Genomic DNA, 25877 nt, shown 5'->3' with positions numbered 1-25877 from the left:
TTGTCTCAAACAGTAAGATTTTTGAAGTTATTATTGTTTATATCAAATGGCTGTCTGTTCACCCAGAACCCTGAGCTCCACTTCCGCAACGGCACATTCCACATGGATGGCTGCTAGTTCCAGGTCCTCCTCCTCAGCCTCTGTAAGCAGATGCATGTCTGCAACACCTTCATCACTCCTGATTGCCTAACGCGCATTGCGGGTCCTCTCAACTGGAGGAGCAAGGAGGCAGATATTGAGCACTGCAAAGCAACAACACGACACATATCACAACAGGAACCCAAAGGTGGAGGAAGCTTGGTCTGTACTATTGACTGAGCCTGTCATGTAGGTGCCATGCTCTGGGAAGCAAACAAGAGAGAGTTCTTTCGTATGTGCAGCCATTCATGTAGCATCATTCCTCCCTGCCCGACCTCCCTGTCTTTGACATGGCAGTGGCATACATGTGCCACTCTGTGTGGGGACACCCAGGTTAAGTGAAGCCGTGCAACAAAGTGCCACTTACTTTTGTGCAGCACAAGAGATCGTTCACCCTCTTGCGACACTGCACTCAGTCCCGGCAGATGGTTACTAACCTGCTCTGCTATCTCCACCTAGGCTTGCTTGGTCAGGCAGGAGGGCCTCTTCTTACCATCACTGTGGAAAAGGACCTCTCGCCTTGCCCGTACAGCCTGGAGGTGACTGAGCAGGGAGTCATCGCTGACCGTGGAGCCACCCTTCCTTGTACTTCTGCCATCTCCTCAAAGTTGCAGGGACCTTGGTGTGAAGAGGTTTCTGGAAAGATTATTCTGTGTTCAGCTACAGCACTGAATGCAGAGTTGTAATGAATGCAGGGCTGGCTGCCATTTAGATATGGTGCCAGCATCTGCTGACCTGTCAGCTGGCGCTGTTCACGGCGGTGTCAAGCCCGCCCTCGCCACATCATTGGGGGAACGGCACGAGCCGGGCATGGTAATGAGTCACCGTGATTGATATTGTGGCAGGTTCGCGATGTGCGGCCCGTAAGGACCGGCTGCCATTTTCTTCACCCACTGTCGATTTTGATGGCAAGACTATAAATTTCAGCCCGATGACTCTATTTTAATGGATTTCCAACAGATGTGATTTGAGGGTGTCGATTGCAACTCCCAGTTGTGAATGTGGCTGAGTGAGTGCCCATTTCATTTAATGGCAGGGTTTCATTAACCTGCCGCTGGAAAATGAAGTCAGCGAGATACAACTGCCTGAGCGGCAAAACAGAGCAGCAAAATAAAAACAGAGGAAGGAGATTTCTTTCATTATATAAAGAGCATATTTACAATTTATGATAAAAAGTGAACAATAGCTTGTATTTAATAATATGTCCCACAGGAGGGGTACAAAGCAAAATTTGACACCAAGCCACATAAGGTGATATATTAAAGCAGATAATTAAAAGCTTGGTCAAAGAGGAGTGTCTTAAGCAAAGGAAGGTAGAGAGGTGGAAAGGATTAGCGGCTGAATTCCAGAGGTTAGGGCCTCGGCAGCTGAAGGCACAGCCAGCAATGGTGAAGCAATTAAAATTGGGCATGCTCAAGAGGCCAGAGTTAGAGGAGAGCAGATATGTTGCAGGGTTGTGGGACTGGAAGAAATTACAGAGATGTTCAGGGGTTGGTTGGGGGAGGGGTGGGGGGCGGGGTGGGTGCAAACCATGGAGCCACTTGAAAACAAGGCTGTGAATTTTAAAATCGAGACGTTGTTTAATAGGGAGCCAATGTAGGTCGGCGAGCATGGGATGATGGGTGAATGGGACTGGGTGTGAGTAAGGACAAGGATAGCAGGATGACTGCAAATTTACAGACAGTTGAATGTGGGAGGCCGGCCTGGACAGCATTGGAATAATCAATATAGAGGCATGGATGAGGGTTCCAGCAGCAGATGAGCTGAGGTCGAGGCCAAGTGGGGCAATATTAGAGAGGAGGAAATTATTGTTCTTAGTGATGCTGCAGATCATAGAGTCATTTGCGGCACAGAAGGAGGCCATTTGGACTATTGAGTTTATGCCAGCTCTCAATAGAACAATCCAGTCAGTCCCACTCCCCCACTCTATCCCCATCGCCCTGCAAGTTCATTTCCTTCAAGTGTCCATCCAATTTCCTTTTGAAATCCTTGATCATCTCTGCCTCTACCACACTCATAGGCAGCAAGTTCCAGGTCATTACCACACGCTGCATAAAAAAGTTCTTCCTCACAAACACCCCCCCCTCCCCCCGTATCTCTTGCCCAAAACCTTAAATCTGTGTCCCCTAGTCCTTGTACTATCAGATAATGGGAACAGTTTTTCTTTATCTACCCTAGTCAAATCTGTCTAATTAATCTAAGCCTGTCATAATCTTGTACATCACTATCAAATCTACCCACAAACTCTTTTGCTACATGGAAAACACGCAAGCTTCTCCAAAATAACCTTATAGCTAAAATCCCTCATCCTTGTAATCATTCTGGTAAATCTCCTGTACACCCTCTCAAGGACCTTCACATCCTTCCTAAAGTGTGGTGACCTGAACTGGACGCAATACTCTAGTTGTACCCTAACCACAGCTTTATAAAGGTTCAGCATAACTTCCCTGCCTTTGTACTCAATACCTCTATTTGTGAAGCTCAAGAGCCCATATGCTTTGCTGACCACTCTCTCAATATATCTTGTCACCTTCAAAGACCTAAGCGCATGAACCTCCAGGTCCCTTTGTCCCTGCACACACTTTAGAACTGTGCCATTAAGTCTATGTGACCTTTCCCCATCTCTTCTACCAAAATGCATCACCTCACATCTCTCTGTATTAAATTCCATCTGCCACTTGTCTGCCCATTCTGCTGGCCTATCTATGTCCTGTTGCAGTTGATTGGCATCATCCTCATTGTCTGCCACACCTCCAAGTTTGGTATCATTGGAAAATTTTGAAATTTTACTCTGTATTCTAGTATCCAAGTAATTTATACATTTCAAAAAAGCAGTGCACTGACCCTTGGGGAACACCACTGTCTACCATTCTCTAGCCTGAAAAACAACCACAGACAACAACTCACTGTTTTCTGTCCTTAAGCTAATTTTTTTTTATCCAATTGGACACTGACCCTTCTATTCCATGAGCTTCAATTTTGTTAACCAGCCTTTGATGTGGTACTTTGTCAAACGCTTTCTTAAAATCTAAATCTTAAAACCTTCATCAACCTTCTCTGTTATTTCATCAAAAAATTCAATTAGTCAAGCACTTTGACAAATCCATGCTGGCTATCCTTAATTAACACAAACCTCTTCAAGTGTCGATCGATCTTGTCCCTGATTATTGTTTCTAAAACCATACCCACCACTGATGTTAAACTGACCGGCCTGTGGTTACTAGGATTGTCTTTACACTTTTCTTGAATAAGGATGTCACATTTGTCTCTCTTCAATCTTCTGACACCTCCCCCCCTATCTAAGGAAGATTGGAAGATTATGGCAGGACCTTCCGCGATTTCCACTCCCACCTCCTTTAGCAACCTTGGATGCAAGACATTCAGACCAGGCAACTTATCGACTCTAAGCATAGACAGCCTTTCCAGTACCTCCTGTCTCTCAATTTTCACCCCATCCAATACCTTTACCATCTCCGCTTCTACCATATTTTGACAGCGTCCTCTTCCTTAGTAAACACTGATACAAAATACTCATTAAATATTCTAGCCTTGCCCTGTGCCTCTAAGTATATATCAACTTCTTTATCACTAATAGGCCTTACCCCTCCTCTTACTACCTGCTTACTATTTACAAGCCAGGTTTCCCCTTTATGTTAACTGCCATTCTATTCTCACATTCTCTCTTTGCCAGTCATAATTTCTTCTTCACTTCCCCTCTCAATTTATTGTATTTGATCTGGTTCTCACTTGAAAAATTCACCTGACATGCACCATACACCCTCTTTTTTTGTTTCATCATATTCTCTATCTCCCTTGTCATCCAAGGAGCTCTGGCATTGGGTCCTTTATCTTTTGCCTTTGTTGGGATGTATCTCGCCTGTACCTGAAGCAACTTCTCCTTAAAGATCATCCATTGGTCCGTTATTCCAATCAATCTTTGGTTCCATTTTATCCTGGCTAGTTATGTGGTCATGTCAAAGTAACCTTCCCGTGATTCCCAGAAACATGACTCCTCTCACCCACAATTCCTCCCGCTCCCCTGTACTGCAACTAAAGCATTTTTATCATTGTGACTGCTCTACTTAACTGTATAAAATTAGACAAGGAAAATGTTTTAAAAGCATGAAAAAACTGCATGTGCCAGCATGCTGCATGCAGGTGCACATGTGGGGCTGAATTTTATGAGCCCTGTAGGGAAGGGAAGGCTAACAGGGGTGCCCATAAAGCTGCGAAGGAAAACAGGGAATGGAGAGCCTGTTGCCTTCCTGATGCCATGGAATTTTGTCTAGGTTGGGGAAGGCCAAGGATGGCCTTCCCGCCCAGTGGCTAATTGAGGCCCCTGAGTGCACTAAAGGACCTCTTCCCACCGTCACTGGCATTTTACATGTGGTGGAGGGTTCTTCTGCCATGTGAGGAGGCCGCCCAGTAACTCCAGGCGGCTCCATATGGGCTGGTGGGCTGGTGGTTGGGGGGGGGGGGTGCGGGGTGCTCCTCCATGGGCAATCAGTGGCCCACAGAGGGCCCCCAGCGGCAAAGGTTGCCCCTGTGCCACCACCTACCCCCCTGCCCTCAACTACCCACCACACCCCATCCCTCGCCTGTGGGCCTGCCTGACTCGCCCCAATGAGACCGCCTCCCAGTTATCTGCAGTCCAGGGCTCCATGGCTGCTCCTTGTGCAGTGACTGCTGCAGTACCAGCAGTGGCCACTGTTCCCAGTGGCACTGCTGGGATTGCTCAGCTGCCAGCCCTCTGATTGGCCGGCAACTCTTGGAGGTGGGGTCTCCGTCCTGCGGGGGCAGTTAATTACCCGATGCCATAAGATGCAGCTGGGAGTCCCCCAAATGGCTGAGTCAGGGTTCCCCTTTATGGCCCAGCATCGGGACCCCTGCCAGCTGCTTAAAATCCAGCCCATGCTGTACCTGCTTTAAGTGCCAAAAGAGAAATATTATTCCATTCTGTATCAAAGATATCTGTCATCTTGAGAAACATAAAGTTCACTCTCCTCCGTTGTTTTTGTTTAAATATGAAAACACTTAATTAATATTACACAGAAAATTGGAAAGGGAAACCAACATCGTATTAGTCAATAAACGTTGAGTACAAGGCGACAGTATTTCAGCAAGCTATTATTAAACATAGGCCATAATATGACTATGCTTGATACAAGAGTGGGGATTTTAACTGCTGAGCAGTAAAGTGGGCTGGCAAGTCGTCTGCCCGTCCAGGAGCAGCAGCAAGAGGTCTCGCCGATTTTAATGGCGAGGTCTCATTAACATGCTGCAGTCTCACTTCCCTACCAGCTGTTTTGGAAAGAGAAACTTGAATAAACATAAACTTAACATAAACCGAAAGACTAGCCTAATAACTCATGCTCAGGTACAATTCCAGTAATTCTCCAGACCCCAAAAGGGCAAGTGCAGATCTCCCCTGCCCAGACACTTTGCCCTTTCCCCTTTCCAAATCACTCATTTCACCTCAGAACAGCCATTTCCCCACCCTCCCCACACTTTCCGTGGACTTAAATTTCTATCTCTTCCCACAAAAAATTGACCTAAAATGTAGTGATGAGGTACCTTTGCAACATTGGCTAACAAAGAGAAAAATCAGCCATGACCAATTGCTGGAAGTATGCATGTGTGAATGTCAGGCTTAGCTGTCATATTGTTACTATGGAATAACCCGTCAGTATTCAATACATGGATTCACATATGAGGGTAGGTCATTTGATCAAGGTGCTGGGAATTACTGGAATTGTACCCAAGCAAGCGTTATTAGGATAGATTTCCCTGGTCCTGCGCTGGAGATATTGCATTGTTTGGGCATAATGAATATAGGAAAATTGGGTGGGGAGGAGCACATGCCTGTGAGAGAGCCGGTCCAAATTTCCATCCATTAATTAAGAACTTGTGCATGTCTCTACCAGATTTTCCTGTGCTTGTTGTGCCCAGTTGATCCCATGTATTCAGGCACAAGATCATGAAATGGGAGGTAAGAGAGGGGGAAAAATGTCTCCACAACAATTCTTACTGCTGCTCTTGAGATCTGTCTACAGTATTGTTTATATAATCTGAACTCAGAGCTTTTCATTCTCCATCTGCCTGTATAAACATATCAATAAAGCATAAACAATTATCATATGGAGCAATCTTGCAAATACTTGATTTATTTTGTAAGGGAACTCTGCTGCATCCATTCAGAAAAAAAAAATTATCATTAATTATTGATCTGTAAAAATAAATTCATGCCTCTAATTATTTAGAACATTCTGCAGGTGAAGCAATGAATTTTTCCATGGATCACAGAAATTTGCCTTACAGAAAGCCCATCATGTCTAGGCCAGTTCTTTGCTACAGCAAACTGAAACCCCACTGCCTTGCTGTCTGTCCAATGTCCTGTCTCTCCCTGTGCTTCAAAACTATGCCCAACTACAGTAATATAATTGAAAGATTATTTTATTATTTCCAGTTGTTACTGATCAAATTTTGGTAGGAATATAATAAAGCAGAATAACTATTGCCGATTAAACATTAAATCTCATTTGATTTAATCTTATATATTGCAGCACACTAAGTAGCATGGAACAGCAAAGCCACAAACTCTAAGTATGGTCATATTTCAAATACTTGGATAAATACTGTTGAAGTATGTTTCATTCTGCTGACTGAACATAACCTGAAAGTCAGCACCACTCAATAAATCTCACTTTCTTTTCTCTCTTTTCCAACTCTCTTCCTTCCATGGGAAAATTTTTCACATTCGGCCTAAAAATGGCAGGTTATCACTCACCCAAGGTCAGGGTTGGGTGACCCAAACCATTTTCAGGTTCAGCCCTCATTTAAATTTTACAAGTGAGCTGCTGGAACCAAATGGGCACCTCAGCTGCAGTAGAAACTCAGCTGGATTCTGTATGAAGTCAAATGGCAGGCCGGGCTTGTTTGTAGGAGGAGTGGATCCTGGGGGAAGTGAGAGCATGCCGACAATAGGCTGGAAAATGTTTCCGGGGTTCAGGAGGAACATGAGCTTTTTTTTAAGAAAGAAAAACTGATATCTCTTGAGCAGTCCCCAACAGGATAGCTGGTAAATCACTCAATGCCTGGAAAAAACTGGGACTAGCAAGCACTTAGCATCCTATGCCCATTTCTCCATTTCTCCATGAAAATTGCAATCAGAGACTTACAGCCAGCATACAATCCCAGTTCACATATTTAAACAGTCTCCTGCCTGGGAATGCTGGGTGCCCATTTAAAGGCTAGCCTAAGAATTGCATCGGGCAGACAAATGTGCATCAAGGGATTTTCTGACAAACTAACGTTCTGCAACATAAGATCTGCCCCATTATGCTTGGATTCATTTTGTATGATGGATGCCCTTTGATCATTTGGACATTCTTCACATATGCGCTTAGACCAGGGACATTCAGTATGTAGTTTGTAGGCCAATTGTGTCTTCTGAGCTTCTGTTGGGGCTCCTGATACAGCTTCACATTTCCCTCCTTCACCTCTACCAATCATGCTGCCAATCTCAGTGCCGCCGCCGAATCTCCTCCAAGATTGTCGCCAAATCTCCTGCCAGCCTAAATAAATGCCAGTTCTTTCTTTCTTTATCTGTTCCATGCTGGGGAATGGCTTTGCACTTGTAGGGCTGAATTTAGTAAGCCCACTACGGTTCCCTGCAGCGGGCACGGAAATGGGTGCCATGTGATGGGCAACCATTTTGTGGCCCCCCCCAATCATGTGACAGGGTGGGAGGTGAGATGCCAAATATGGCATCAGATGACTCCGTAACAGGTGCTGTCTCCATATTTAAAGCCCTGCCAGCCCTGCTTACATTGCTTCCTTGGATTCATTTGTTGCTAGCTGCTCTAAACTGCGACTTGTTTTACATTGACTCTGGACCCCACCCCCCCTCAAATCCCCCAGGGTGGACCCCGCAGAATGGCTGAGCCAAAGCACAGGGTGATCCAACGGTTTAGTGCCACAAGAGGGTCAACAACCTGCTGCGTTCTGCCAAGGTGAGTGTTCCACACCTCTCTTTTTTAGTGATTGCAAGTGGTTACACTGGAGGAAATGGGCATGGGGAAGGACGCTCTACAACAGCGATGTCAGAGGGGATTAGGCATCACTTCATCCTGGCTTCATCTCAGCCACATGCCACCTTCTTTCACAGCTCACCGCCCCTCCTTTACTCCCCTGAGAGCAAACGGCAGCATGAGCCATATGTGAAAGCCCAGTGGGGGACGAGGGGCTGACATTAGCAGAACTGTCATGTTGACCTCTCTGTGAAGTATGACTATTTCCATCTTTCCAAGTGAAGGGCAAGAGGCCCCACAACAGGAAGGGAACAGCCCGAATAAGCGGAGGCATTCTGGATCTTCAGCCTCTCACATAGCTGAGGAAGAGACGTTAGAATTGGCAGCAACATAGGGCAGCCACGCCATATCTAATGGAGAGACTGGGGTCTCCGCGAAGAGAGTGAGGATTGTCTTTCATCGACATACAGATCACTTCTGGAGACCCACATCACATATGATTGGGGCGGCACAGTGGCGCAGTGGTTAGCACCGCAGCCTCACAGCTCCAGCGACCCGGGTTCAATTCTGGGTACTGCCTGTGTGGAGTTTGCAACTTCTCCCTGTGTCTACGTGGGTTTCCTCCAGGTGCTCCGGGTTCCTCCCACAGCCAAAAAGACTTGCAGGTTGATAGGTAAATTGCCCCTAGTATAGGAAGGTGGTAGGGGAATATAGGGACAGGTGAGGATGTGGTAGGCATATGGGATTAGTGTAGGGTTAGTATAAATGGGTGGTTAATAGTTGGCACAGACTCGGTGGGCCGAAGGGCCTGCTTCAGTGCAGTATCTCTAAATCAAATCTAAATCAAATCATGATTGGCATGATGAGATCTGCATAGCCTAATCCACGCATATTTGTGTTCTCGCATGCAGGTTGGTGTCCGCAGGAGGCTCAACCAGAAGAAGACAGCTGTCCACTTCTGAGGAGGAGGAGCATTCAGAGGATGCACTGTCCCATGACTTTCCTGCACCTCACACCATCTCAGATACTTTTATCTCGGTGGGTTTCCATTCGGCTGTAGAGTCAGGGTCAAAAGCTGGTGAGAGCACCGCATACGTGCCCGAGCAGCTGGCTGAGGCTGACACAGCCGAGGCCTCTGACAGTCTAGGTTGCCAGGCCCATGTTGAGCCCCAGGATGATGACGAGCTTCTGGTGGCAACAGCACAGGGCATGCTGGATTTTCAGAGAGAGGTAAGGCAATATCTGGCGAGATGCCAAAGGTCATGCACGGCCATGAGCGGACGATGGAAGAGTCCATCCACACCATAACTGCTGCTATGTCTCAGGCATGTCAGCACATGGCTTCCTCCATCGAGAGGTTGGTGATCCTCATGGAGAGCCAGATCTCACGGATACGCGCAGACCAGCAAACCATCGCCTTGGCCATGAGCTCAATGTAGCAGGGGCAAGGTGAGAGAAGGACGAGGTGCCTGAAATCTTCTCCATCTCCTTGTCCTTGTCTGGTGAGCAGGAAGGCACCAGTGATCCTTAAAAGGGTGGAAGAGAGGCTGACCTCCACAGCTGGGGGCTCCCCTCAGGGTGTTCTGAGTATGGTGAGTGACTCCTCAGCTCCTCTGTCAGTGATCCCAACTCCAGCAGCCGCGACTTCTAAGGAGAGTCCTGCACCAGTGCAGGAAACCCTCAGGCAGCTGAGGCCCTCCAGAGGACGCCCGCCAAAGTCATCCCAGGTCAAGTGGCAGCCTGATCAGCAGCCTGTCTCCAGTCCAGCTGCTAGTGCTGGGACCACACTTCATATAAGCACTCGCAAACATATAAAGAAAAGCACCCAGATACATTTGGGGTTCATGGGGTGTTTGATATCTGACATGTGATGCTTCATATAAAATTTTTTTGTTCAAGCCATTAACATTCATTGTGCAAAAGTGATTATTCTATCATGCCTTAATTGTGAGCTGCTGACTTTTCCCTTCCCACTTAGTAAAATGCCAATGTTGGCACAGACTTCATTTAAATATGATCTCCCAAGGGCACTAGCGTGTGTTTCAGCTGGGTACTAGTGTTATGACCGAGGCGGGAGGAGTGCAATGTTTATTCTAGTCCCAATTCTCCACAGGTCATGACAGATATTTAAATTTTCCCACTTACCAATTCAATCAATCATATACTCTATTTCCCCCAGAATAAAACACTCCAACCGGGTTTCTTTAATAAACAAGTCTTAACCAATAATGAAGTAAACATACACACACACATTGAAATATTAAAGCTCCTTATTTATCTTAGCCCCTCATACACACACGCGCACATCTATACACTGGTTAACCAGGAAAAATAAAAAGGATTATTGTTTATCGCACTGTTACAAAGAAAACAAAAACAAAACACTTAGACTGAATACTTGTCCTTGGTTTTGGTTTGGTGTCCCAAGTGCGTATGGACGGCTGTCACTGGGATCTTCCTAGAACAGTCCTTTCCAGGCGATTTTGGAGATCAGTTTGGGTAGGCTTTCCAAGAAGTGCAGCTACAGAGGCTTCATTTGGTTCTTACAGCACAAATGCGGCAACAAGGTTTCAGTTCCCACACAGGGTTTCTTCAAATACAGTTGGAAATAAGAAACTGACACACTATATGCAGGGTTTCTTTTCAAGAGAGAGAGAGAGACAGCTGGGTGTTCTTTGGTAGGCAAAAACTGTCAGTTTGTCACAATTCAAAGTGAAACTACAAACATTCCAAAAGTCAAGACTCCTCTATAAATCTTAACATGATTGAAATTTTTGCAATGAATGGAGCTTGGAACTCCAGTGCTCTGCCCATGTTTACAGCCCTTCCAATCAGGAAACAGCTATAAAAATGAAGGAGTGCAACCCCTGACTTACCTTTACTCAGCATTGCAGCCCCCATCGCACCCACCCCTCCCATCATCCAACCCGAGCACCTATCTGTGGTCCTCTGCTGGCGTCCCAGCGGCTAATCTTCAGAGGCCAAAGAGCAGTGAGCTGCATCAGGACCCCTATTTGGCATATACTGCTCGCCTGTCAAATTCAATTGAATCTGAGCACTCATCGCCATGAAAATGGGTGGTCAGACAAAAGTTGAAAATAACTCCCTTAATCCTCGATTTTTTCTTGTTATTTTTTCTTTCTATTTAGTAATAGAGGGAAGCACATGGCCAAGGTGCAGGGCAGTAGTGGAAAGCAATGTTGAAGAGGGTGCTGCTGTACCTGCCTTCCCTCATACGTGTTCTGCAGTGTCTTTGCCCTGACATTTCTGTCTCACACCGACAGAGCTATTGCCCTGCACCCTATATAAGTCTGTTGCCTTTCTTCTAAATGCTGCTGTGCCCTAAGCACTGACTGTATGCCCGAACCTGTTCAATTTGCTGCACTTCTGATGATCTTTGACCCATACCCATCTTCTCTTCAAAATGCCCCGCCCCTCTTAGAATCATAAAATCATAGAATCGTTACAGCACAGAGGAGGCCATTCGGCCTGTTGTGATATGTTGGCTCTCTGTAAGAGCAATCCAGCTAGTCTCACTCCCCTACCTTTTTCCCGTAACCCTGCAAATTTTTTCTCTTCAGATAATTATACAATTCTCTTTTGAAGGCCTCAATTGAATCTGCCTCCACCAAACTCTCAGGAAGTGCATTCTAGATCCGAATCACTCACTGTCTAAAAAACCTTTTCCTCATGTCGCCGTTGCTTCTTTTGTCAGTCACCTTAAATTGGTATCCACTGATTCTTGAACCTTCTGCTAATGGAAACAGTTGCCCCATATTTATCTTGTCCAGACCCCTCATGATTTTAAACATCTATATCAAATCTCCTCGTAATCTTCTCTTCTCCAAGGAGAACAAACCCAGCTTCTCCCATCTATCCACATAACTCCTAATCTCTGGAACCATTCTCGTGAATCTTTTCTATACCCTCTCTAATGCCTTCACATCCTTCCTAAAGTTGAAGCCAGTGTTTTATACAGGTTTATTATAACGTCCTTGCTTTTGTACTCTATGCCCCTATCTATAAAGCCCAGGATCCCATATGCTTTCTTAACTGCTTTCTCAACCTGTCCCTGCCACCTTCAATGATTTGTGCACATATACCCTAAGGTCCCTCTGCCTCTGCACTCCCTTTAGAATTGTACCCTTTATTTTATGTGGTTTCTCCTCTTTCTTCCTACCAAAATGAATCACTTCACACTTCTCTGCATTAAATTTCACTTGCCACTTGTCCGCCCTTCCCACCAGTCTATGTCCTTTGAAGTTTATCACTATCCTCTCCACAATACTTCCAAGTTTTTGTCATCCACAATTTCTGAAATTGTGCCCTGTACACCAACTTCCTCTCTTCCTTTCCCACCCCTCCTCCCAGCCCCTCACTCCACTATTGTTGAACTACTGATTCTTACACTCACCTGCCTCATCCTTCCTCTCTAATCATTTTTCTGCACTCTGCTATCTTTCTTCATTCTCCTCTCTTTCTGCCTCTTCCCTTTGCCCTTGACTCTGATATTATTCACCCTTCAGTTTTACTTGTGTCACTAATGTTTCCATTCCTCTACATTCCACAACCTTCTCTTCCCAGATCCCCCTGAAGTAGTTGAGTCTGGTGGTGATGAAGGCATGAATGACAGTCTCAGTTGGTGGAGAGGTAGAATTGGGTGTCATTAGCATACATGTGGCATCTGACCACATGCATATGATGGTGTTAGTGAGAGCTTGCATTTAGATGAGGAAGAGAAAGGGTTCATGAATAGATTCTTGGGGAACTAGAGAGGCAATAGTGCAGGGGAAGGAAGAGAAATTATTGCTGTCTATGTTCGCATAGCTATGAATGGAGCCATCCCATATTGGGAGAAGCATTGCGATGGTTTAGGGATTACATGGTTGACCATGTTAAACACTACAGGGATGTTAGGAAGACAAAGAAAGCTAAAGTTCTACAGTCACAGAACAATCCCAGCTTCTCCAATCACTGCATATAACTGAGCACCAAACATTTATTTTTAGTGGAGTTGGTGGGTGGAGCGGGGTCAATTGTCATCTGTCAACGCAGGTCTGGCAGCCCTTTAAATATGATGCCAGTGCCTGCGCAGAAACAGGCAACGTCGTTGACGGCATCACCAAGGCTGCCACCACCATGTGATTGGGGCAGCGGGCAGCTGCCCTGCATATTATAATGAGCCGCCACCCGCTAGATCGTGGCATTGTGGCAGCGGGAAAATACAATCCAGCCCAGGGTTGTTAACATCTGGAACGTGCTACCTGAAAGGGGGTGAAAACAGATTCAAAGGAACTTTCAAAAGACCATTGAACATGCACATGAAGTGGACTAATTTGCAGTGTCATGGAGAAAAAGCTGGGGTGGTGGGGTGGTGTAGGGTAGGACTAAACTTGCACAGCACTTTCCAAAAGCTGGCATAGGCATCATGGGATGAATGGCCCCTTCTAGGTGGTATTTTATGCTCTCTCCCGTGACGTGTTTTGAGGTTGGGAAGGCATATAATCGGGCAGGTGCTGGCGATTGGGAACCCTGCCACCTTCCTGCCTACACCTCGATTAAGTCCACAGCGGGAAGGCCTGTGGATGGCCCTCCCACTCCGCCCCGATTAAGGTCCATAAGGGGCAATAAATGCCTAGTTAAGAGCCTCTTCCCACCACCACTGGTAATAATGCAGGGGCAGCGGGCCTGTCATCAGATAAGGAGCACAACATGCAAACCTTTGCGGGACTCCTTCTGGTCCCCCTGGTGGTGTTGGTGGATGGGGGGGTCCCTCATTCCCCAGCATTGGGAAGTGGGGGGCCCACTCAAAGTCATCCTCTGCCCTTGCTGCTGACCCCCCCTACACCAATTCCCCCACAACTTGCACCCCACAAAACCCCTCCCTCCATCATTTACCTCTCAGGGTTAGCACCGCAGCCTCACAGCTCCAGCGACCCGGGTTCGGTTCTGGGTACTGCCTGTGTGGAGTTTGCAAGTTCTCCCTGTGACCGCGTGGGTTTCCGCCGGGTGCTCTGGTTTCCTCCCACAGCCAAAGACTTGCAGGTTAATAGGTAAATTGGCCATTGTACATTGCCCCTAGTGTAGGTAGGTGGTAGGAGAATGGTGGTGATGTGGTAGGGACTATGGGATTAATGTAGGATTAGTATAAATGGGTGGTTGTTGGTCAGCCCAGAATCAGTGGGCTGAAGGGCCTGTTTCAGTGCTGTATCTCTCTATGACTCTGGCCAGTATCACTCCATGATCCTGGGCCTCCGGTGGTGTCATTCCAGCAGCAACCACTGGTGGCACTGCTGAGCAAAAGAGCTGCTGGCCTCTGATTGGCTGGCAGCTCTCAGTGGGCGGGACTTCCTGCCCTGGGGCCCTGATCCTGTGGTGGGGGGGAACCGGCCCACCAGTGGCCCCTCAAGTGCCCGATTGTCTGCTTTGGGGAAGGCCCATTGTATGACGAGCCAATGAGAGTTTCTTGCCGACTCTCAAGCCTGCAGCTGAGCCCCCCATTGCTTCCATAAAATACCACCCAGTATGACCCTAATCTCAACCATGTTGCTAAGGGTAGCTTTAGTACTATTTCTTTTTGTTTATATATTTCAGTTACACTTTCTCCCATCTGGATAGCAAATGACCTGCAATGTTACTTTGTCAGGTGAAGCAATTGCACTTCGTTGCACTGAATAAACTACCAATTTCCAGCCCATTAAACATGAGAGAGCAAATGTATCAGTGTGGGCTCCACAGCACAATATGCATTCTTTAAAAAGTAAAACAAAATTCTATTCAAAATCTCTTTTGACACTGAACTTCTAGGATAAATTATCTAATAAATATGTTATAAGCACCAATGTTGAAATTAGTAGCTTTTCCAGTGTCTGTGAAACCTAAAACCTTCGTATAGGACTAAGATTTTTCTGCCCTAAAGGAAAATGTGAAATCTTTTGATGTCTGGAGAATCTTAAAGCTAAATAGAAAAACCAGTATATTCTGCCAACATTGGGGGCTATAATTAAAAGGCATTTCTCTAATGTGATAGAGCAATGTTGACAAGATTCAACAAACAGGTACCTGGAATTCTGTTGGTTTGATTTTTTAATAAAGTAAATTGCTAAGCACATCCAAGTTATTATACAAAGGATTTAATTTTTTTGCTAACTTGGAAATATTTAAATATTTATTTGCAGTTCATTTCCTTTTTCAGTCATTTTACAAAACCATCTGTATTACTTTTAACGGTATTGCTTACAAATGTTACCTGCAGTGTATTTTTTTTTAACCACATTAAGTATGTATAGTATAATCTATTCTTTGTACATCTGTCTTTTGAACTTAATAATTGAGGAAATGCATGAAGCACTATCACACATGAAAGAAATTGGTCTGTCTACATTATTTTTGATTACTATTAATTACAGACATGCTTAAGTATTCAAAGATTCTTTTCCTCTTTAAAGTGTGTATAATTAATTGTTAGATTTCTTCTTGAAATGAACCACAAATTCCAAATAGAACTGTTGTCTCAAAAAGCGCCCTCAGTGCTTTAACCATGTCATAGGAAGTATGGATTTGGCCAAATTGCTCTAATGCAAGCCTCACCCTCATTATCAGACTAAGTGCATACACCTCCGGACTTTCATCATATTCTAGCCTGCAAATTTATGTACAAAGGTACTTGCTTGCAAGTCTGGAATGTGTACTACTGTTTGAAGATGAGAAGATTGATGGTTTTGCAAACTGAGTCGGTCATGGTTGTTCAAATTATTTGCAGTGACATGTCTTTTTCTATTCAACCACAGATTTGTTGCCTCTGGAAATAAATTATAAGACACTAAAAACTGGAAGTATCCTTAACACTATGATTAATGAGATCAAATATTTGCTCCACACTGGGATCTTAATGTCTATGAACAAGATCAATAGATAGCCATCTTTATAATCAATAATATTTAAAAACTAGAGCAACCATTTCATATAAATATCCTACTGATAATTCTGCGAGGACTTAATATCTGAATTACAGACTTTCAGTCAAAAGGATTTAGCCACTTCCAAAACCACAGAAAAATGCTCATAGGGCAATTACTTTCTAATTATGATTAGAAACTGAAATATTTTTCACTGTTGTAATGATTATTGTTGAGCAACTAATGTAAGAAATTATTTGTGATTGTTTCATATGGATTTTTCAGATGATGTCTCCATTTATATTTTGTCAGAAGTTGCTCTCAGGACTTTACTTTGCATCATTTTGTGTTTCTGAAATAGGATGCTTAATACTTGGAACACATTTCTGGACAGAACTTTGGAATCATTTAAGGAACAGTAAGATACTATAATGGAGGCACTTTGGAAGGATGATGAGTATGCAGTATGAACTAGATGGGCAGAATGGCCTCTCTCATCTTACAAATTTTTATCTTTGTAAACCAAAAAAAACATTAAAAGTTTATGGTTTTGTTTTTGTTTATCATTATTAAAGTTATTAGAATTACTTGCAAAATAAATCCTAATGCTACAGTTGATAGCACAAACTACAAAATAATTTCTTGGACACAATATATGCTATCCATAATTCTCTTGTTTTTCTTCCTAGTCAATCTCCTTCTTTATTTAGAAACATAAGGGTAAGATTTCTATAACTATTTGCCTAATCACCTGCCAGAACTTTGGCAGGCCATCGCTGAAATCCTGGTAAAATCAGGAAAACCTCCCAATTTTATCCCATAGAATTCTACTGTATAAAAGGAGGCTAGTTGGCCCAACATACCTGTTCCACTAAGAAAGAGCTTTCCATTTAGTTCCATTCCCTCTCCTTTTCCCATATCTTATAATTATATTATTTTCAAATATTTGTCCTATATCCTCTGCACAAATATTTTTCTTCATATGTATTTATATATATATGAAAGAGAGAGAAACCCTTTATATAAAAATTAACATTTATATAAAGAAAAATATTCTGTTTTTATACATTTTAAGTGTGTTTTTATCTTTCCCTGTATAATCTAATCTAATTCATTTTATATTTTATTATAGAAGAATAAAAGTTTTGAACACTCTTAATGTTTTTGTCAGTTTCCATCTAAAACGTAGACCCTGGTTGGTTGAAAACATGCTCCAATTCAGTTTCAATCATTCGATGATGTGGCCAAATCGATCTTTTTACTTTGCCAATCTTTTCCCTTCTTATCTTATCTTGAAGGTATGCTGCTCACTGATATGAGGCACAATGGACAATGGACATCCACTGACACTTCACTCAAGTGTCCATTATTTATGAGTGAGCCTTGACTGTGACTATTAACAGGCTCTTTGACCATGAAAAATGTTACAGCAAACTTCATTCCTGTCCTCTCCTGATACCCACACACATGAATTCCTCCAACAGGATTACTGAACAATGATCAGGAACAGGGACGCTAGCCAATTTTCTCATCCTAACCAGAGACAGTGAGGTCAGTTATTGTGCTCCTGCTGCCATACTGGCAGGGATCAGTTAATTTAGCACAGGCCAGGAATCAAACCGGTGACATTCCAGGTGATTCTGGAGCTGTAAGGTGAATTTTGTTGCAATTTTCTTGGCTGAAATGAAAAACGTTCTATTTCATTGACAGAGTTGAGAGACAACAGGAGCAGAATTCAACTTCAACAGGGTCACAAAACCGTGCTTCTTCATAAATCTTTCCTTCTAGCTGGTAACCAAAGTCTTCATTGGACCGGTCTGTCCATACCCAACTAAAGCAACCACAAACATCGCTCCTAATTCATAATAATATCCAACTTCATGGTAAAACTGCCTGCCCTTTTCCAAGTATTAAAGCTATGAATCACGAGGAGAGAGACATCACAATGAAAATCTTGTTAAAGTTAATTTCAAGTTGCTTTCTCTGGGGAAGAAAATCCATGTGTGACATGTGCATTAATTAAATTGGCATAGTGATGAGTGCGAAGACGGAAGCATTGCATTGTTCAATCTGGATAAAACCTGAGTAAAAATACATGTGGGGGACTTGCTTGTGAGAAAATACCCGAATGGAATTTAGCATTTTGGATTGTCCAAAGAAACAACAGGAGCTAAACTGCAAAAGAAAATGTATAATTTTACATTAATGAGGAAAGGCGCTTTGCCAAATGTAACCTGCTAGAATGCATACTGCAGCCAAATTAAAGGCAATGTTCAAATCATTGTGGCAGCAATACTATTGAAAATGTCACAGTTGTGTTTCTGATGAAAGATAACTTCCGATCATTTGACTAATTGGAATGCAATTAAACCTAAGATCTTGCAAAATCTGTGTTTATTTGTTTCTGCGGCTTGATGCCTACTCCAGAATAAGAGAATGATAACAAATTCAACAAATGATGGACTGAATAAATAAAATTGGGACTCTGGGATTATTATCGATGTTTTGGGGAACACATTCTGCAATTCTGCCACCGATTTATGTTGATTGAAAAAGTCTACTTCAAATTTACCTATGCAGGATTCCAGGATTTGGTGGTGTTTTAGGGATTACATGCTCTGTGATTTTATCTATTTCCCCATGCATATTATTTTAATAATTTAATATGAAAATCAACACAATTGATTCCAACCAGCAAAAGGAGACAAAAATACCCAAAATTGCACTCCCCAAAATAATGCCTACTTTCTATTGTCAACTGTAGAGATGTTTTACTACAGTTATACAGGGCATTGGTGAGACCACATCTAGACTGTGAATAGTTTTGGTCTCCTTACTTAAAAAAGAATATAATTGCATTGGAAGCAGTTCAGAGAAGGCTCACTCGACTGATTCCTGTGATGAGAGGATTATCTTATGAGGAAAGGTTGGACAGGTTGGGTCTGTATTCACTGGAGTTTAGAAGGATGAGAGGTGATCTTATTGAAACATATAAGATCCTGTGGGACTTCACAGGATGGATGTTGAAAGGATGTTTCGCCTTGTGGGAGAGACTAAAACTCGGGGGCTCAATTTAAAAATAAGGTTTCTCCTATGTAAGAAAGAGATGAGGAGAAATTTTTTAAGCAGGAAAGTGGAGTTGAGTCCACAAACAGATCAGCCATGATCTTATAGAATGGCAGAGCAGGCTCGAGGGGCTGAATAGCCCACTCCTTCTAGTTCATATGTTTGTATGTTCATATTTCAGGCTGCTCAGTACCTGGCTCCCAATCAGCAGATCATGGTTTGAAGCTCCAGTTTCACCTGATTAAGTTACATCAATAGACAGAATTTTGCTCAGGTGGATGGTTCTACCTTGGGGATATACTTGAAAGATTGTTTTTCTCAGATTTCTCTCCTAAAACCAGTCTCATGTAAATGCTTATCATGAGGTGACATTAAAGTAATCATGGAAATGCCTGTGGTCCCAATTGTTCCACCCTCACAGCTAAGTGGACGGATGCAGCACTAGGGAATCAACTGGAAATATAGGCAATAAAGGGCAAGGAAAGTGTTTTTTCTAAAGCACATAGATGTGCACAGCACCTCCTCCTACTCTTCAAAGTACAGTACTAGAGATGCCTACAGGCAGATGTGTTGGATGTTTTGTAACTCTATTTCTGTGATTTAAAATTATTTTCTTAACTGTGCTTAACTATTCCTTTGTTGGAAACTGATCAGCTCCTGCTGTAAGTTGTATTTCACTTACTGCAGATACTTCTATGAAGGACAATGAAGTAAATATAAACATGAAAATGTCTTAATTTAGATTTACATAATTCAAATTATGTTCAATATGAAGCAATAGGTAATAAGCCAATATTTTATCTATTTCTTCATAATTATGTAGCTGTCACTCTTATTAAAATAAAATTTTCAAAGTCGAAAGTACATTTAAAAATACCACTTGATTTGAAGTTCTGAAATGTAATCTTTTTAGAAAGTCTAATTACAGAATTTTAAAGTACTACCAGAACATGTAAGGAACTTGCATTCAGTTTCTCACTTCATTTTAATATGGATCCAAGAAAAAGATTTTAGATGCTAAAATTCCTGGTGTTAGTTATAATGCAGGTATAAAGTAGACAACTTTATAATACCATTTGTAATAGCATCCAACAATGCAGGTTTAATAGAAGTGATTGAATTTTTAATTGGGTTGTAAAAATGTTATTCTGCTTTTTATTATCCTTCTGGAAATGATTACACTTGGGTGGTGCATCTCAAAATAAAGACATGGTATTTAATAATCTGTTACATATGAAGGAAAAAAGTGTAACTAGTACACTGTTTAATAATAATTGACACAATTTTGTCTTGATTTATGCTATGTAGTGAATTTCATGTCTCAGATTTTCTTCCCTAGTCTCAGAGCTTCTTGTCTGAATTAAGAGTTCCAAAATTTCTGCTCTCCAAATCTGAAACTCCGGCCCAGGAAATTTAATTTAGTTGAATCCATTCCATTTAGAACATTTAACAGATTTTTTTTTAAAGATAGTTATCTTTTTTCCAATGTTTTTGTCCTGCTTCTAATCCCTTTGGATTACACATCAATTATAATTTGGACTTGCTCCCAGATTTCCATGTAAATCACTTTCAAACAGCCATGGAGAGTCATATGAGGGAAAACAATCCCTGTGATTTTCTTTTTCTTCCTCTCTCCCCACCCCTATTCAATAGGGAATATTGCTTCTGATTGACACCTCCCAAAACTGACATGCCTGAAATAGGGAACTCAGTGGGGTAAGGAATAAAATTCCCACCATGGTGATTCATGCCTGTTAGATTTTGGGTCTGTTTTAAAACTGCAGAAAATGGTGGTAGAAAAAATTAGAAAGTGGACAACCGGAAAAAATTACCATTCATAAACTAAACGCCACTTGTACAGATATAATGGATTATAAACATGTATTCTCTAGGGTTTCGAAGAATGAGAGGTGATCTCATTGAAACTTACAAAATTCTTACTGGGTGTGACAGGTAGGTAGGATATTTCCCCTGACTGGTGAGTCTTGAACCGGGGGACATAGGCCAGAATTTTATGGCCTCCAAATGAGCAGGCTGGCAGTCAGGGTGGATATAAAATTGAGTGGGAGGCGGGGTGGGGGTTGTTCCTGACTACCTCCCGCCCCCGCTACAATTTTATGTGGGGCAATGGCAAGAAACGGCCTGCCCGCCCCAGGCCAATCAAGGCCCTTTAGTGGCCAATTAACTGGCACTTAAGGGCCTCCTCCCACTTCTGTGGGTATGTTATCCTCAGTGGCCGGAAGCCTTAGGAATCCCACCAGGTATAACCAGGCAGCCTTCGTGCGGGCTGGGGCGGGCACAACACTCCCCTTGCCCCCTAACTGACCCCACCTTGCCTCGCTGGGGCCTGGCCAAATGTCCCTGGCAAGGCCCTAAAAATCTATTTGTCTTCTGGGGCCATCCTTCATCTGGTTTGCGATGGCTGGGTGCAGTCTCAGCAGTGGCCATCGCTCCTGGTGGTGCTGTTGAGACTAACAGCTGCCAGCCTTTTGATTGCCTGGCAGCTCCATTATGCAGAACTTCCTGCCTCAAAGAGGTGGAAGTCCCACCCAAGGCCAATTAAGCCCCTGGGGACTGAAAAATCCTGGCCTGGTTCACCAGGCCCAGCGGAGCTGGGTTCGCCACCTACTTTTCAGCTGGTGGGCGGGGCCTCCTGCACAATGAAAAATTCCTGCCATAGTCTCAGAATAAGAGGCAGGCCATTTAAGACTGAGACGAGGAGGAATTTCTTCACAGAGGGTAGTGAACCTTTGGAATTCTCTACCCCAGAGGGCTGTGGAAGTTCAATCATTGAGCATGTTCAAGACAGAAATCAATAGATATCTAGATACTAATGACATCAAGGGATATGGGGATAGCGCGGGAAAGTGCCATTGAGATAGATGATCAGTCATGATCTGGTTGAGTGGTGGAGCTGGCCCGACAGGCTGAATGGCCTACCCCTGCTCCTATGTTCCTATTTTACTGCATTTCGTATCCAGGTGATTATTAAAAATGATTGGTGAAAAACTTGAACAAGAAGCTTTTTGTTTTTGGCAGTACAGCACTATATGCATTTTACAATTCATTCACTGATCAATCAGACTAATCAAACTTTCAGTCATTTTTTTGTTAATATACCATTCTCTATCTAGTAACCACTCATCGTTTGACCCTTGCCTTCATGGTCTGCAGATTTTCAGTTACTTAGAGGAGATTTTTGGTCAGTTGGATAATGCTTTTATTTCAGGTGGAACAATGGCAATACCTCTGCTTCTTCTGTGTCTGTGTACCCAAGCCATTCATCTATTTAATGTTCAGATAGCAGCTGAATTTCTATCCCAGGTGGATGTTTCAGTGGTCTTTCACCAAAAGTCCATATGCTGATGGATTTCAATTTGGGGTCAAACCATATTGAAACAAATGAAAGTTGTCTACTTTAATCAAAGCAATACCTTATTTTAAATAATTATATTGCGCTTGCAAAGTGCACAGGTTGAAATTTACTCTTTTTAAAAGGGCAGTATTAGTTTATATGCTCATGATTTATTTAAAATAGACCATAGTCAATTAAAGTTTCAATTATCAAAACATATGCTGGATTCTGCATAATATTATGCATTAAAATGGGCGGCACAGTGGCGCAGTGGTTAGCACCGCAGCCTCACAGCTCCAGGGACCCGGGTTTGATTCTGGGCACTGCCTGTGCGGAGTTTGCAAGTTCTCCCTGTGTCTGCGTGGGTTTCCTCCGGGTGCTCCGGTTTCCTCTCACATCCAAAGACTTGCAGGTGATAGGTAAATTGGCCATTATAAATTGCCCCTAGTATAGGTAGGTGGTAGGGAAATATAGGGACAGGTGGGGATGTGGTGGGAATATGGGATTAGTGTAGGATTAGTATAAATGGGTGGTTGATGGTTGGCACAGACTCGGTGGGCCGAAGGGCCTGTTTCAGTGCTGTATCTCTAAAACTAAAAACTAAAACTAAAAAAAAAATATGCCAAACATCCTGCGGATATTTAAGGCTTAGATTAACATACAATATTAGGATAGTTGAATTTGAAGTTGGTATTTAAAGGGTTAAATGTTATTTTCTCTGAGATTTGGCTATATTATATATAATGTAAAATAACAAAAAACGGTATATGATTTGTGAAGCTGTGTTAAAACGGCACTTACACAATGCTAATAGGCTCAACACCTTTTCTCATTCATTACTTCAAATAAAATAAGCCGACATCGTTAAATACCCTTTCGTTGCTAGAGAGTAAAAAATGTTGCGAAGACGGTGATTTTGAAACAGCTGCCAGTTTAATACAACCTATATTTCTTAAAGTGACGGCTCCCTATCTATCAATAACCTTCCAATTCTCACCACCCAGATACAAAATGTTACAATCATTAGACACTGTGAAAGGACACATATAACAGTGCAAAGCCAAGGAATTCGAGGAACATACCTGAGCCAACACTTTGAGGCCGGCAGCAACAAACTTTTTCCCCCTGGATCACCAAGCAACAATATAAGGGAAAAGAAAATGTTGGGATTTTGTAAATAATGTTTGACGGCGCTATAAGCCAACTAGCCTCTGTCCGCAGGTAATTGTCACTTTTGCTAATCCATCTTTGCGCTCCGGCTTCTCCCCGTCTCTTCAACTTTCAATACATTTACTCCTCCTCCTTTTCCTGACGTCAGGGTGCAACATCTGGAGGGTTATCTTCAACAGCTGGAGAGCAGCAACTAACCCGCGCCCTCTGTAGGGTAGAGGCGAATACTACGGCGCACTCGTTGATAACATGATAACTAACATTGTATAGATTATTTTTGTCCGGCAGAGAGCATAGCTAAAGAAAGGTGAGATAAAAATACAAGATCTGTTGTACTGCATTGACCAAAAGAGAAGCTTGGAGTGTGGATAAAAATAAATATCTAACCCAATTTACTCGTTAATTTCCCCGAGCACAGCTCACTCCTGTGGCTGTCTTTCTATTATCCATTTTTTCTCTCCCTCTCTGTTTTTCTGTCTTTTACTTTATATCTTCCTTTGTTCCTCTCACATGCTTCATTGTTATATTTGTATCTCTTCGTCACCAACTCTTTCTGTAAGATTTCCTTCCTATTGTCTTCTTTCTCTTGTTTGTCATTCACTTGCTCTGTATTCCTCGAGCATATGTTTCTTTATTCACATATCTTCACAAAACTTGGGGGACAGGTGAGCAAAGGCTATCCAGGTGTTGACGCAACATGCACAGGCTATGATGGAGAAACTGGAGACCAAGGCCTGGGCAGCGAGGGAGTGGAGGGAGGGGGCAATGATATTGGGCAAACCTGGGTAGGAACAGGGGGCTATGATTGAGAGGAAAGGGAGGCGGAGCATGGTAGCAAATGTGACAGCTCTGAAGAAATTTTAAAAGTGCATTCCTTCCCCATTCCCTACAATAACAAAGTGATGGAAGGTGTCGTCGGCAGTGCTATCAAACAGCACTTAAACAGCAATAACTTGCTCACCAATGCTCAGTTTGGGTTCTGACAGGGACACTTGACTCCGGACCTCATTACAGCCTTGGTCCAAACGTGGGCAAAGGAGTGCAATTCAAGAGACTGCTCTCAACATCAAGGCAGCATTTGACCAAGTGTGGCATCAACAAGCCCGATTAAACTTGAAGTCAATGGGAATCAGGGGGAAAAGTCTCCACTGGTTGGAGTCATAGCTAGTACAAAGGAAGATGGTCGTGGTTGTTAGAGGCCAAACATCTAAGCCTCAGGACATCGCTGCAGGAGTTCCTCAGGATAGCGTTCTAGGCCCAACATCTTCAGCTGCTTCATCAATGACCTTCCCTCCATCATAAGATCAGAAGTGGGGATGTTCACTGATGATTGCACAATGTTCAGTACCATTCTCAACTAATCAGATACTAAAGCAGTCTGTGTCCACGTGCAGCAAGACCTAGACAACATTCAGGCTTGGGCTGATAAGTGGCAAGTAACATCTGCACTTCACATGTGCCAGGAAATGACAATCTCCAACAAGGGAAAATCTAACCATCTCCCCTTGACATTCAGCAGCATTCCATCACTGAATCCCCCACCATCAACATCTTGGAGGTTACCATGACCGGAGACTGAACTGGACCAGCCATATAAATACTGTGGCTGCAAGAGCAGGTCAGAGGCTGGGAATTCTGCGACATGTAACTCACCTCCTGACTCCTGGAAGCCTGTCACAGGAACAAAGAAACATAGGAACATAGGAACAGGAGTAGGCCATTCAGTCCATCAAGCCTGCTCCGCCATTCAATACGATCATAAAGAACAAAGAAAATTACAGCACAGGAACAGGCCCTTCGGCCCTCCAAGCCTGCGCTGATCCAGATCCTCTATCTAAACATGATGCCTATTTTCTAAGGGTCTGTATCTCTTTACTTCCTGCCCATTCATGTATCTGTCTAGATACATCTTAAAAGACGCTATCGTGCCCGCGTCTACCACCTCCGCTGGCAACGCGTTCCAGGCACCCACCACCCTCTGCGTAAAGAACTTTCCATGTATATCCCCCCTAAACTTTTCCCCTTTCACTTTGAACTCGTGACCCCTAGTATTTGAATCCCTCACTCTGGGAAAAAGCTTCTTGCTATCCACCCTGTCTATACCTCTCATGATTTTGTACACCTCAATCAGGTCCCCCCTCAACCTCCGTCTTTCTAATGAAAATAATCCTAATCTACTCAACCTCTCTTCATAGCTAGCGCCCTCCATACCAGGCAACA

General features: G+C 43.3%; 1 protein-coding gene across 2 annotated transcripts in view; it reads right to left on the bottom strand.

The window, feature by feature from the left end:
- The window catches only part of edar (ectodysplasin A receptor), a 135199-nt gene extending 111434 nt beyond the window's left edge, over positions 1-23765 (bottom strand). For both annotated transcript variants that reach the window (XM_068032866.1, XM_068032868.1), the window contains exon 1: positions 23570-23765. The gene's annotated coding sequence lies outside the window, so the exon portion shown is untranslated. The remainder of the gene's footprint in view (positions 1-23569) is intronic.
- Between the last annotated feature and the right edge of the window lie 2112 nt (positions 23766-25877).

The sequence above is a fragment of the Heterodontus francisci genome, chromosome 6 (assembly GCF_036365525.1).
Source record: "Heterodontus francisci isolate sHetFra1 chromosome 6, sHetFra1.hap1, whole genome shotgun sequence".
In the NCBI taxonomy this organism is placed as follows: domain Eukaryota; kingdom Metazoa; phylum Chordata; class Chondrichthyes; order Heterodontiformes; family Heterodontidae; genus Heterodontus; species Heterodontus francisci.
This window is presented reverse-complemented; position numbering and strand designations above follow the sequence as displayed.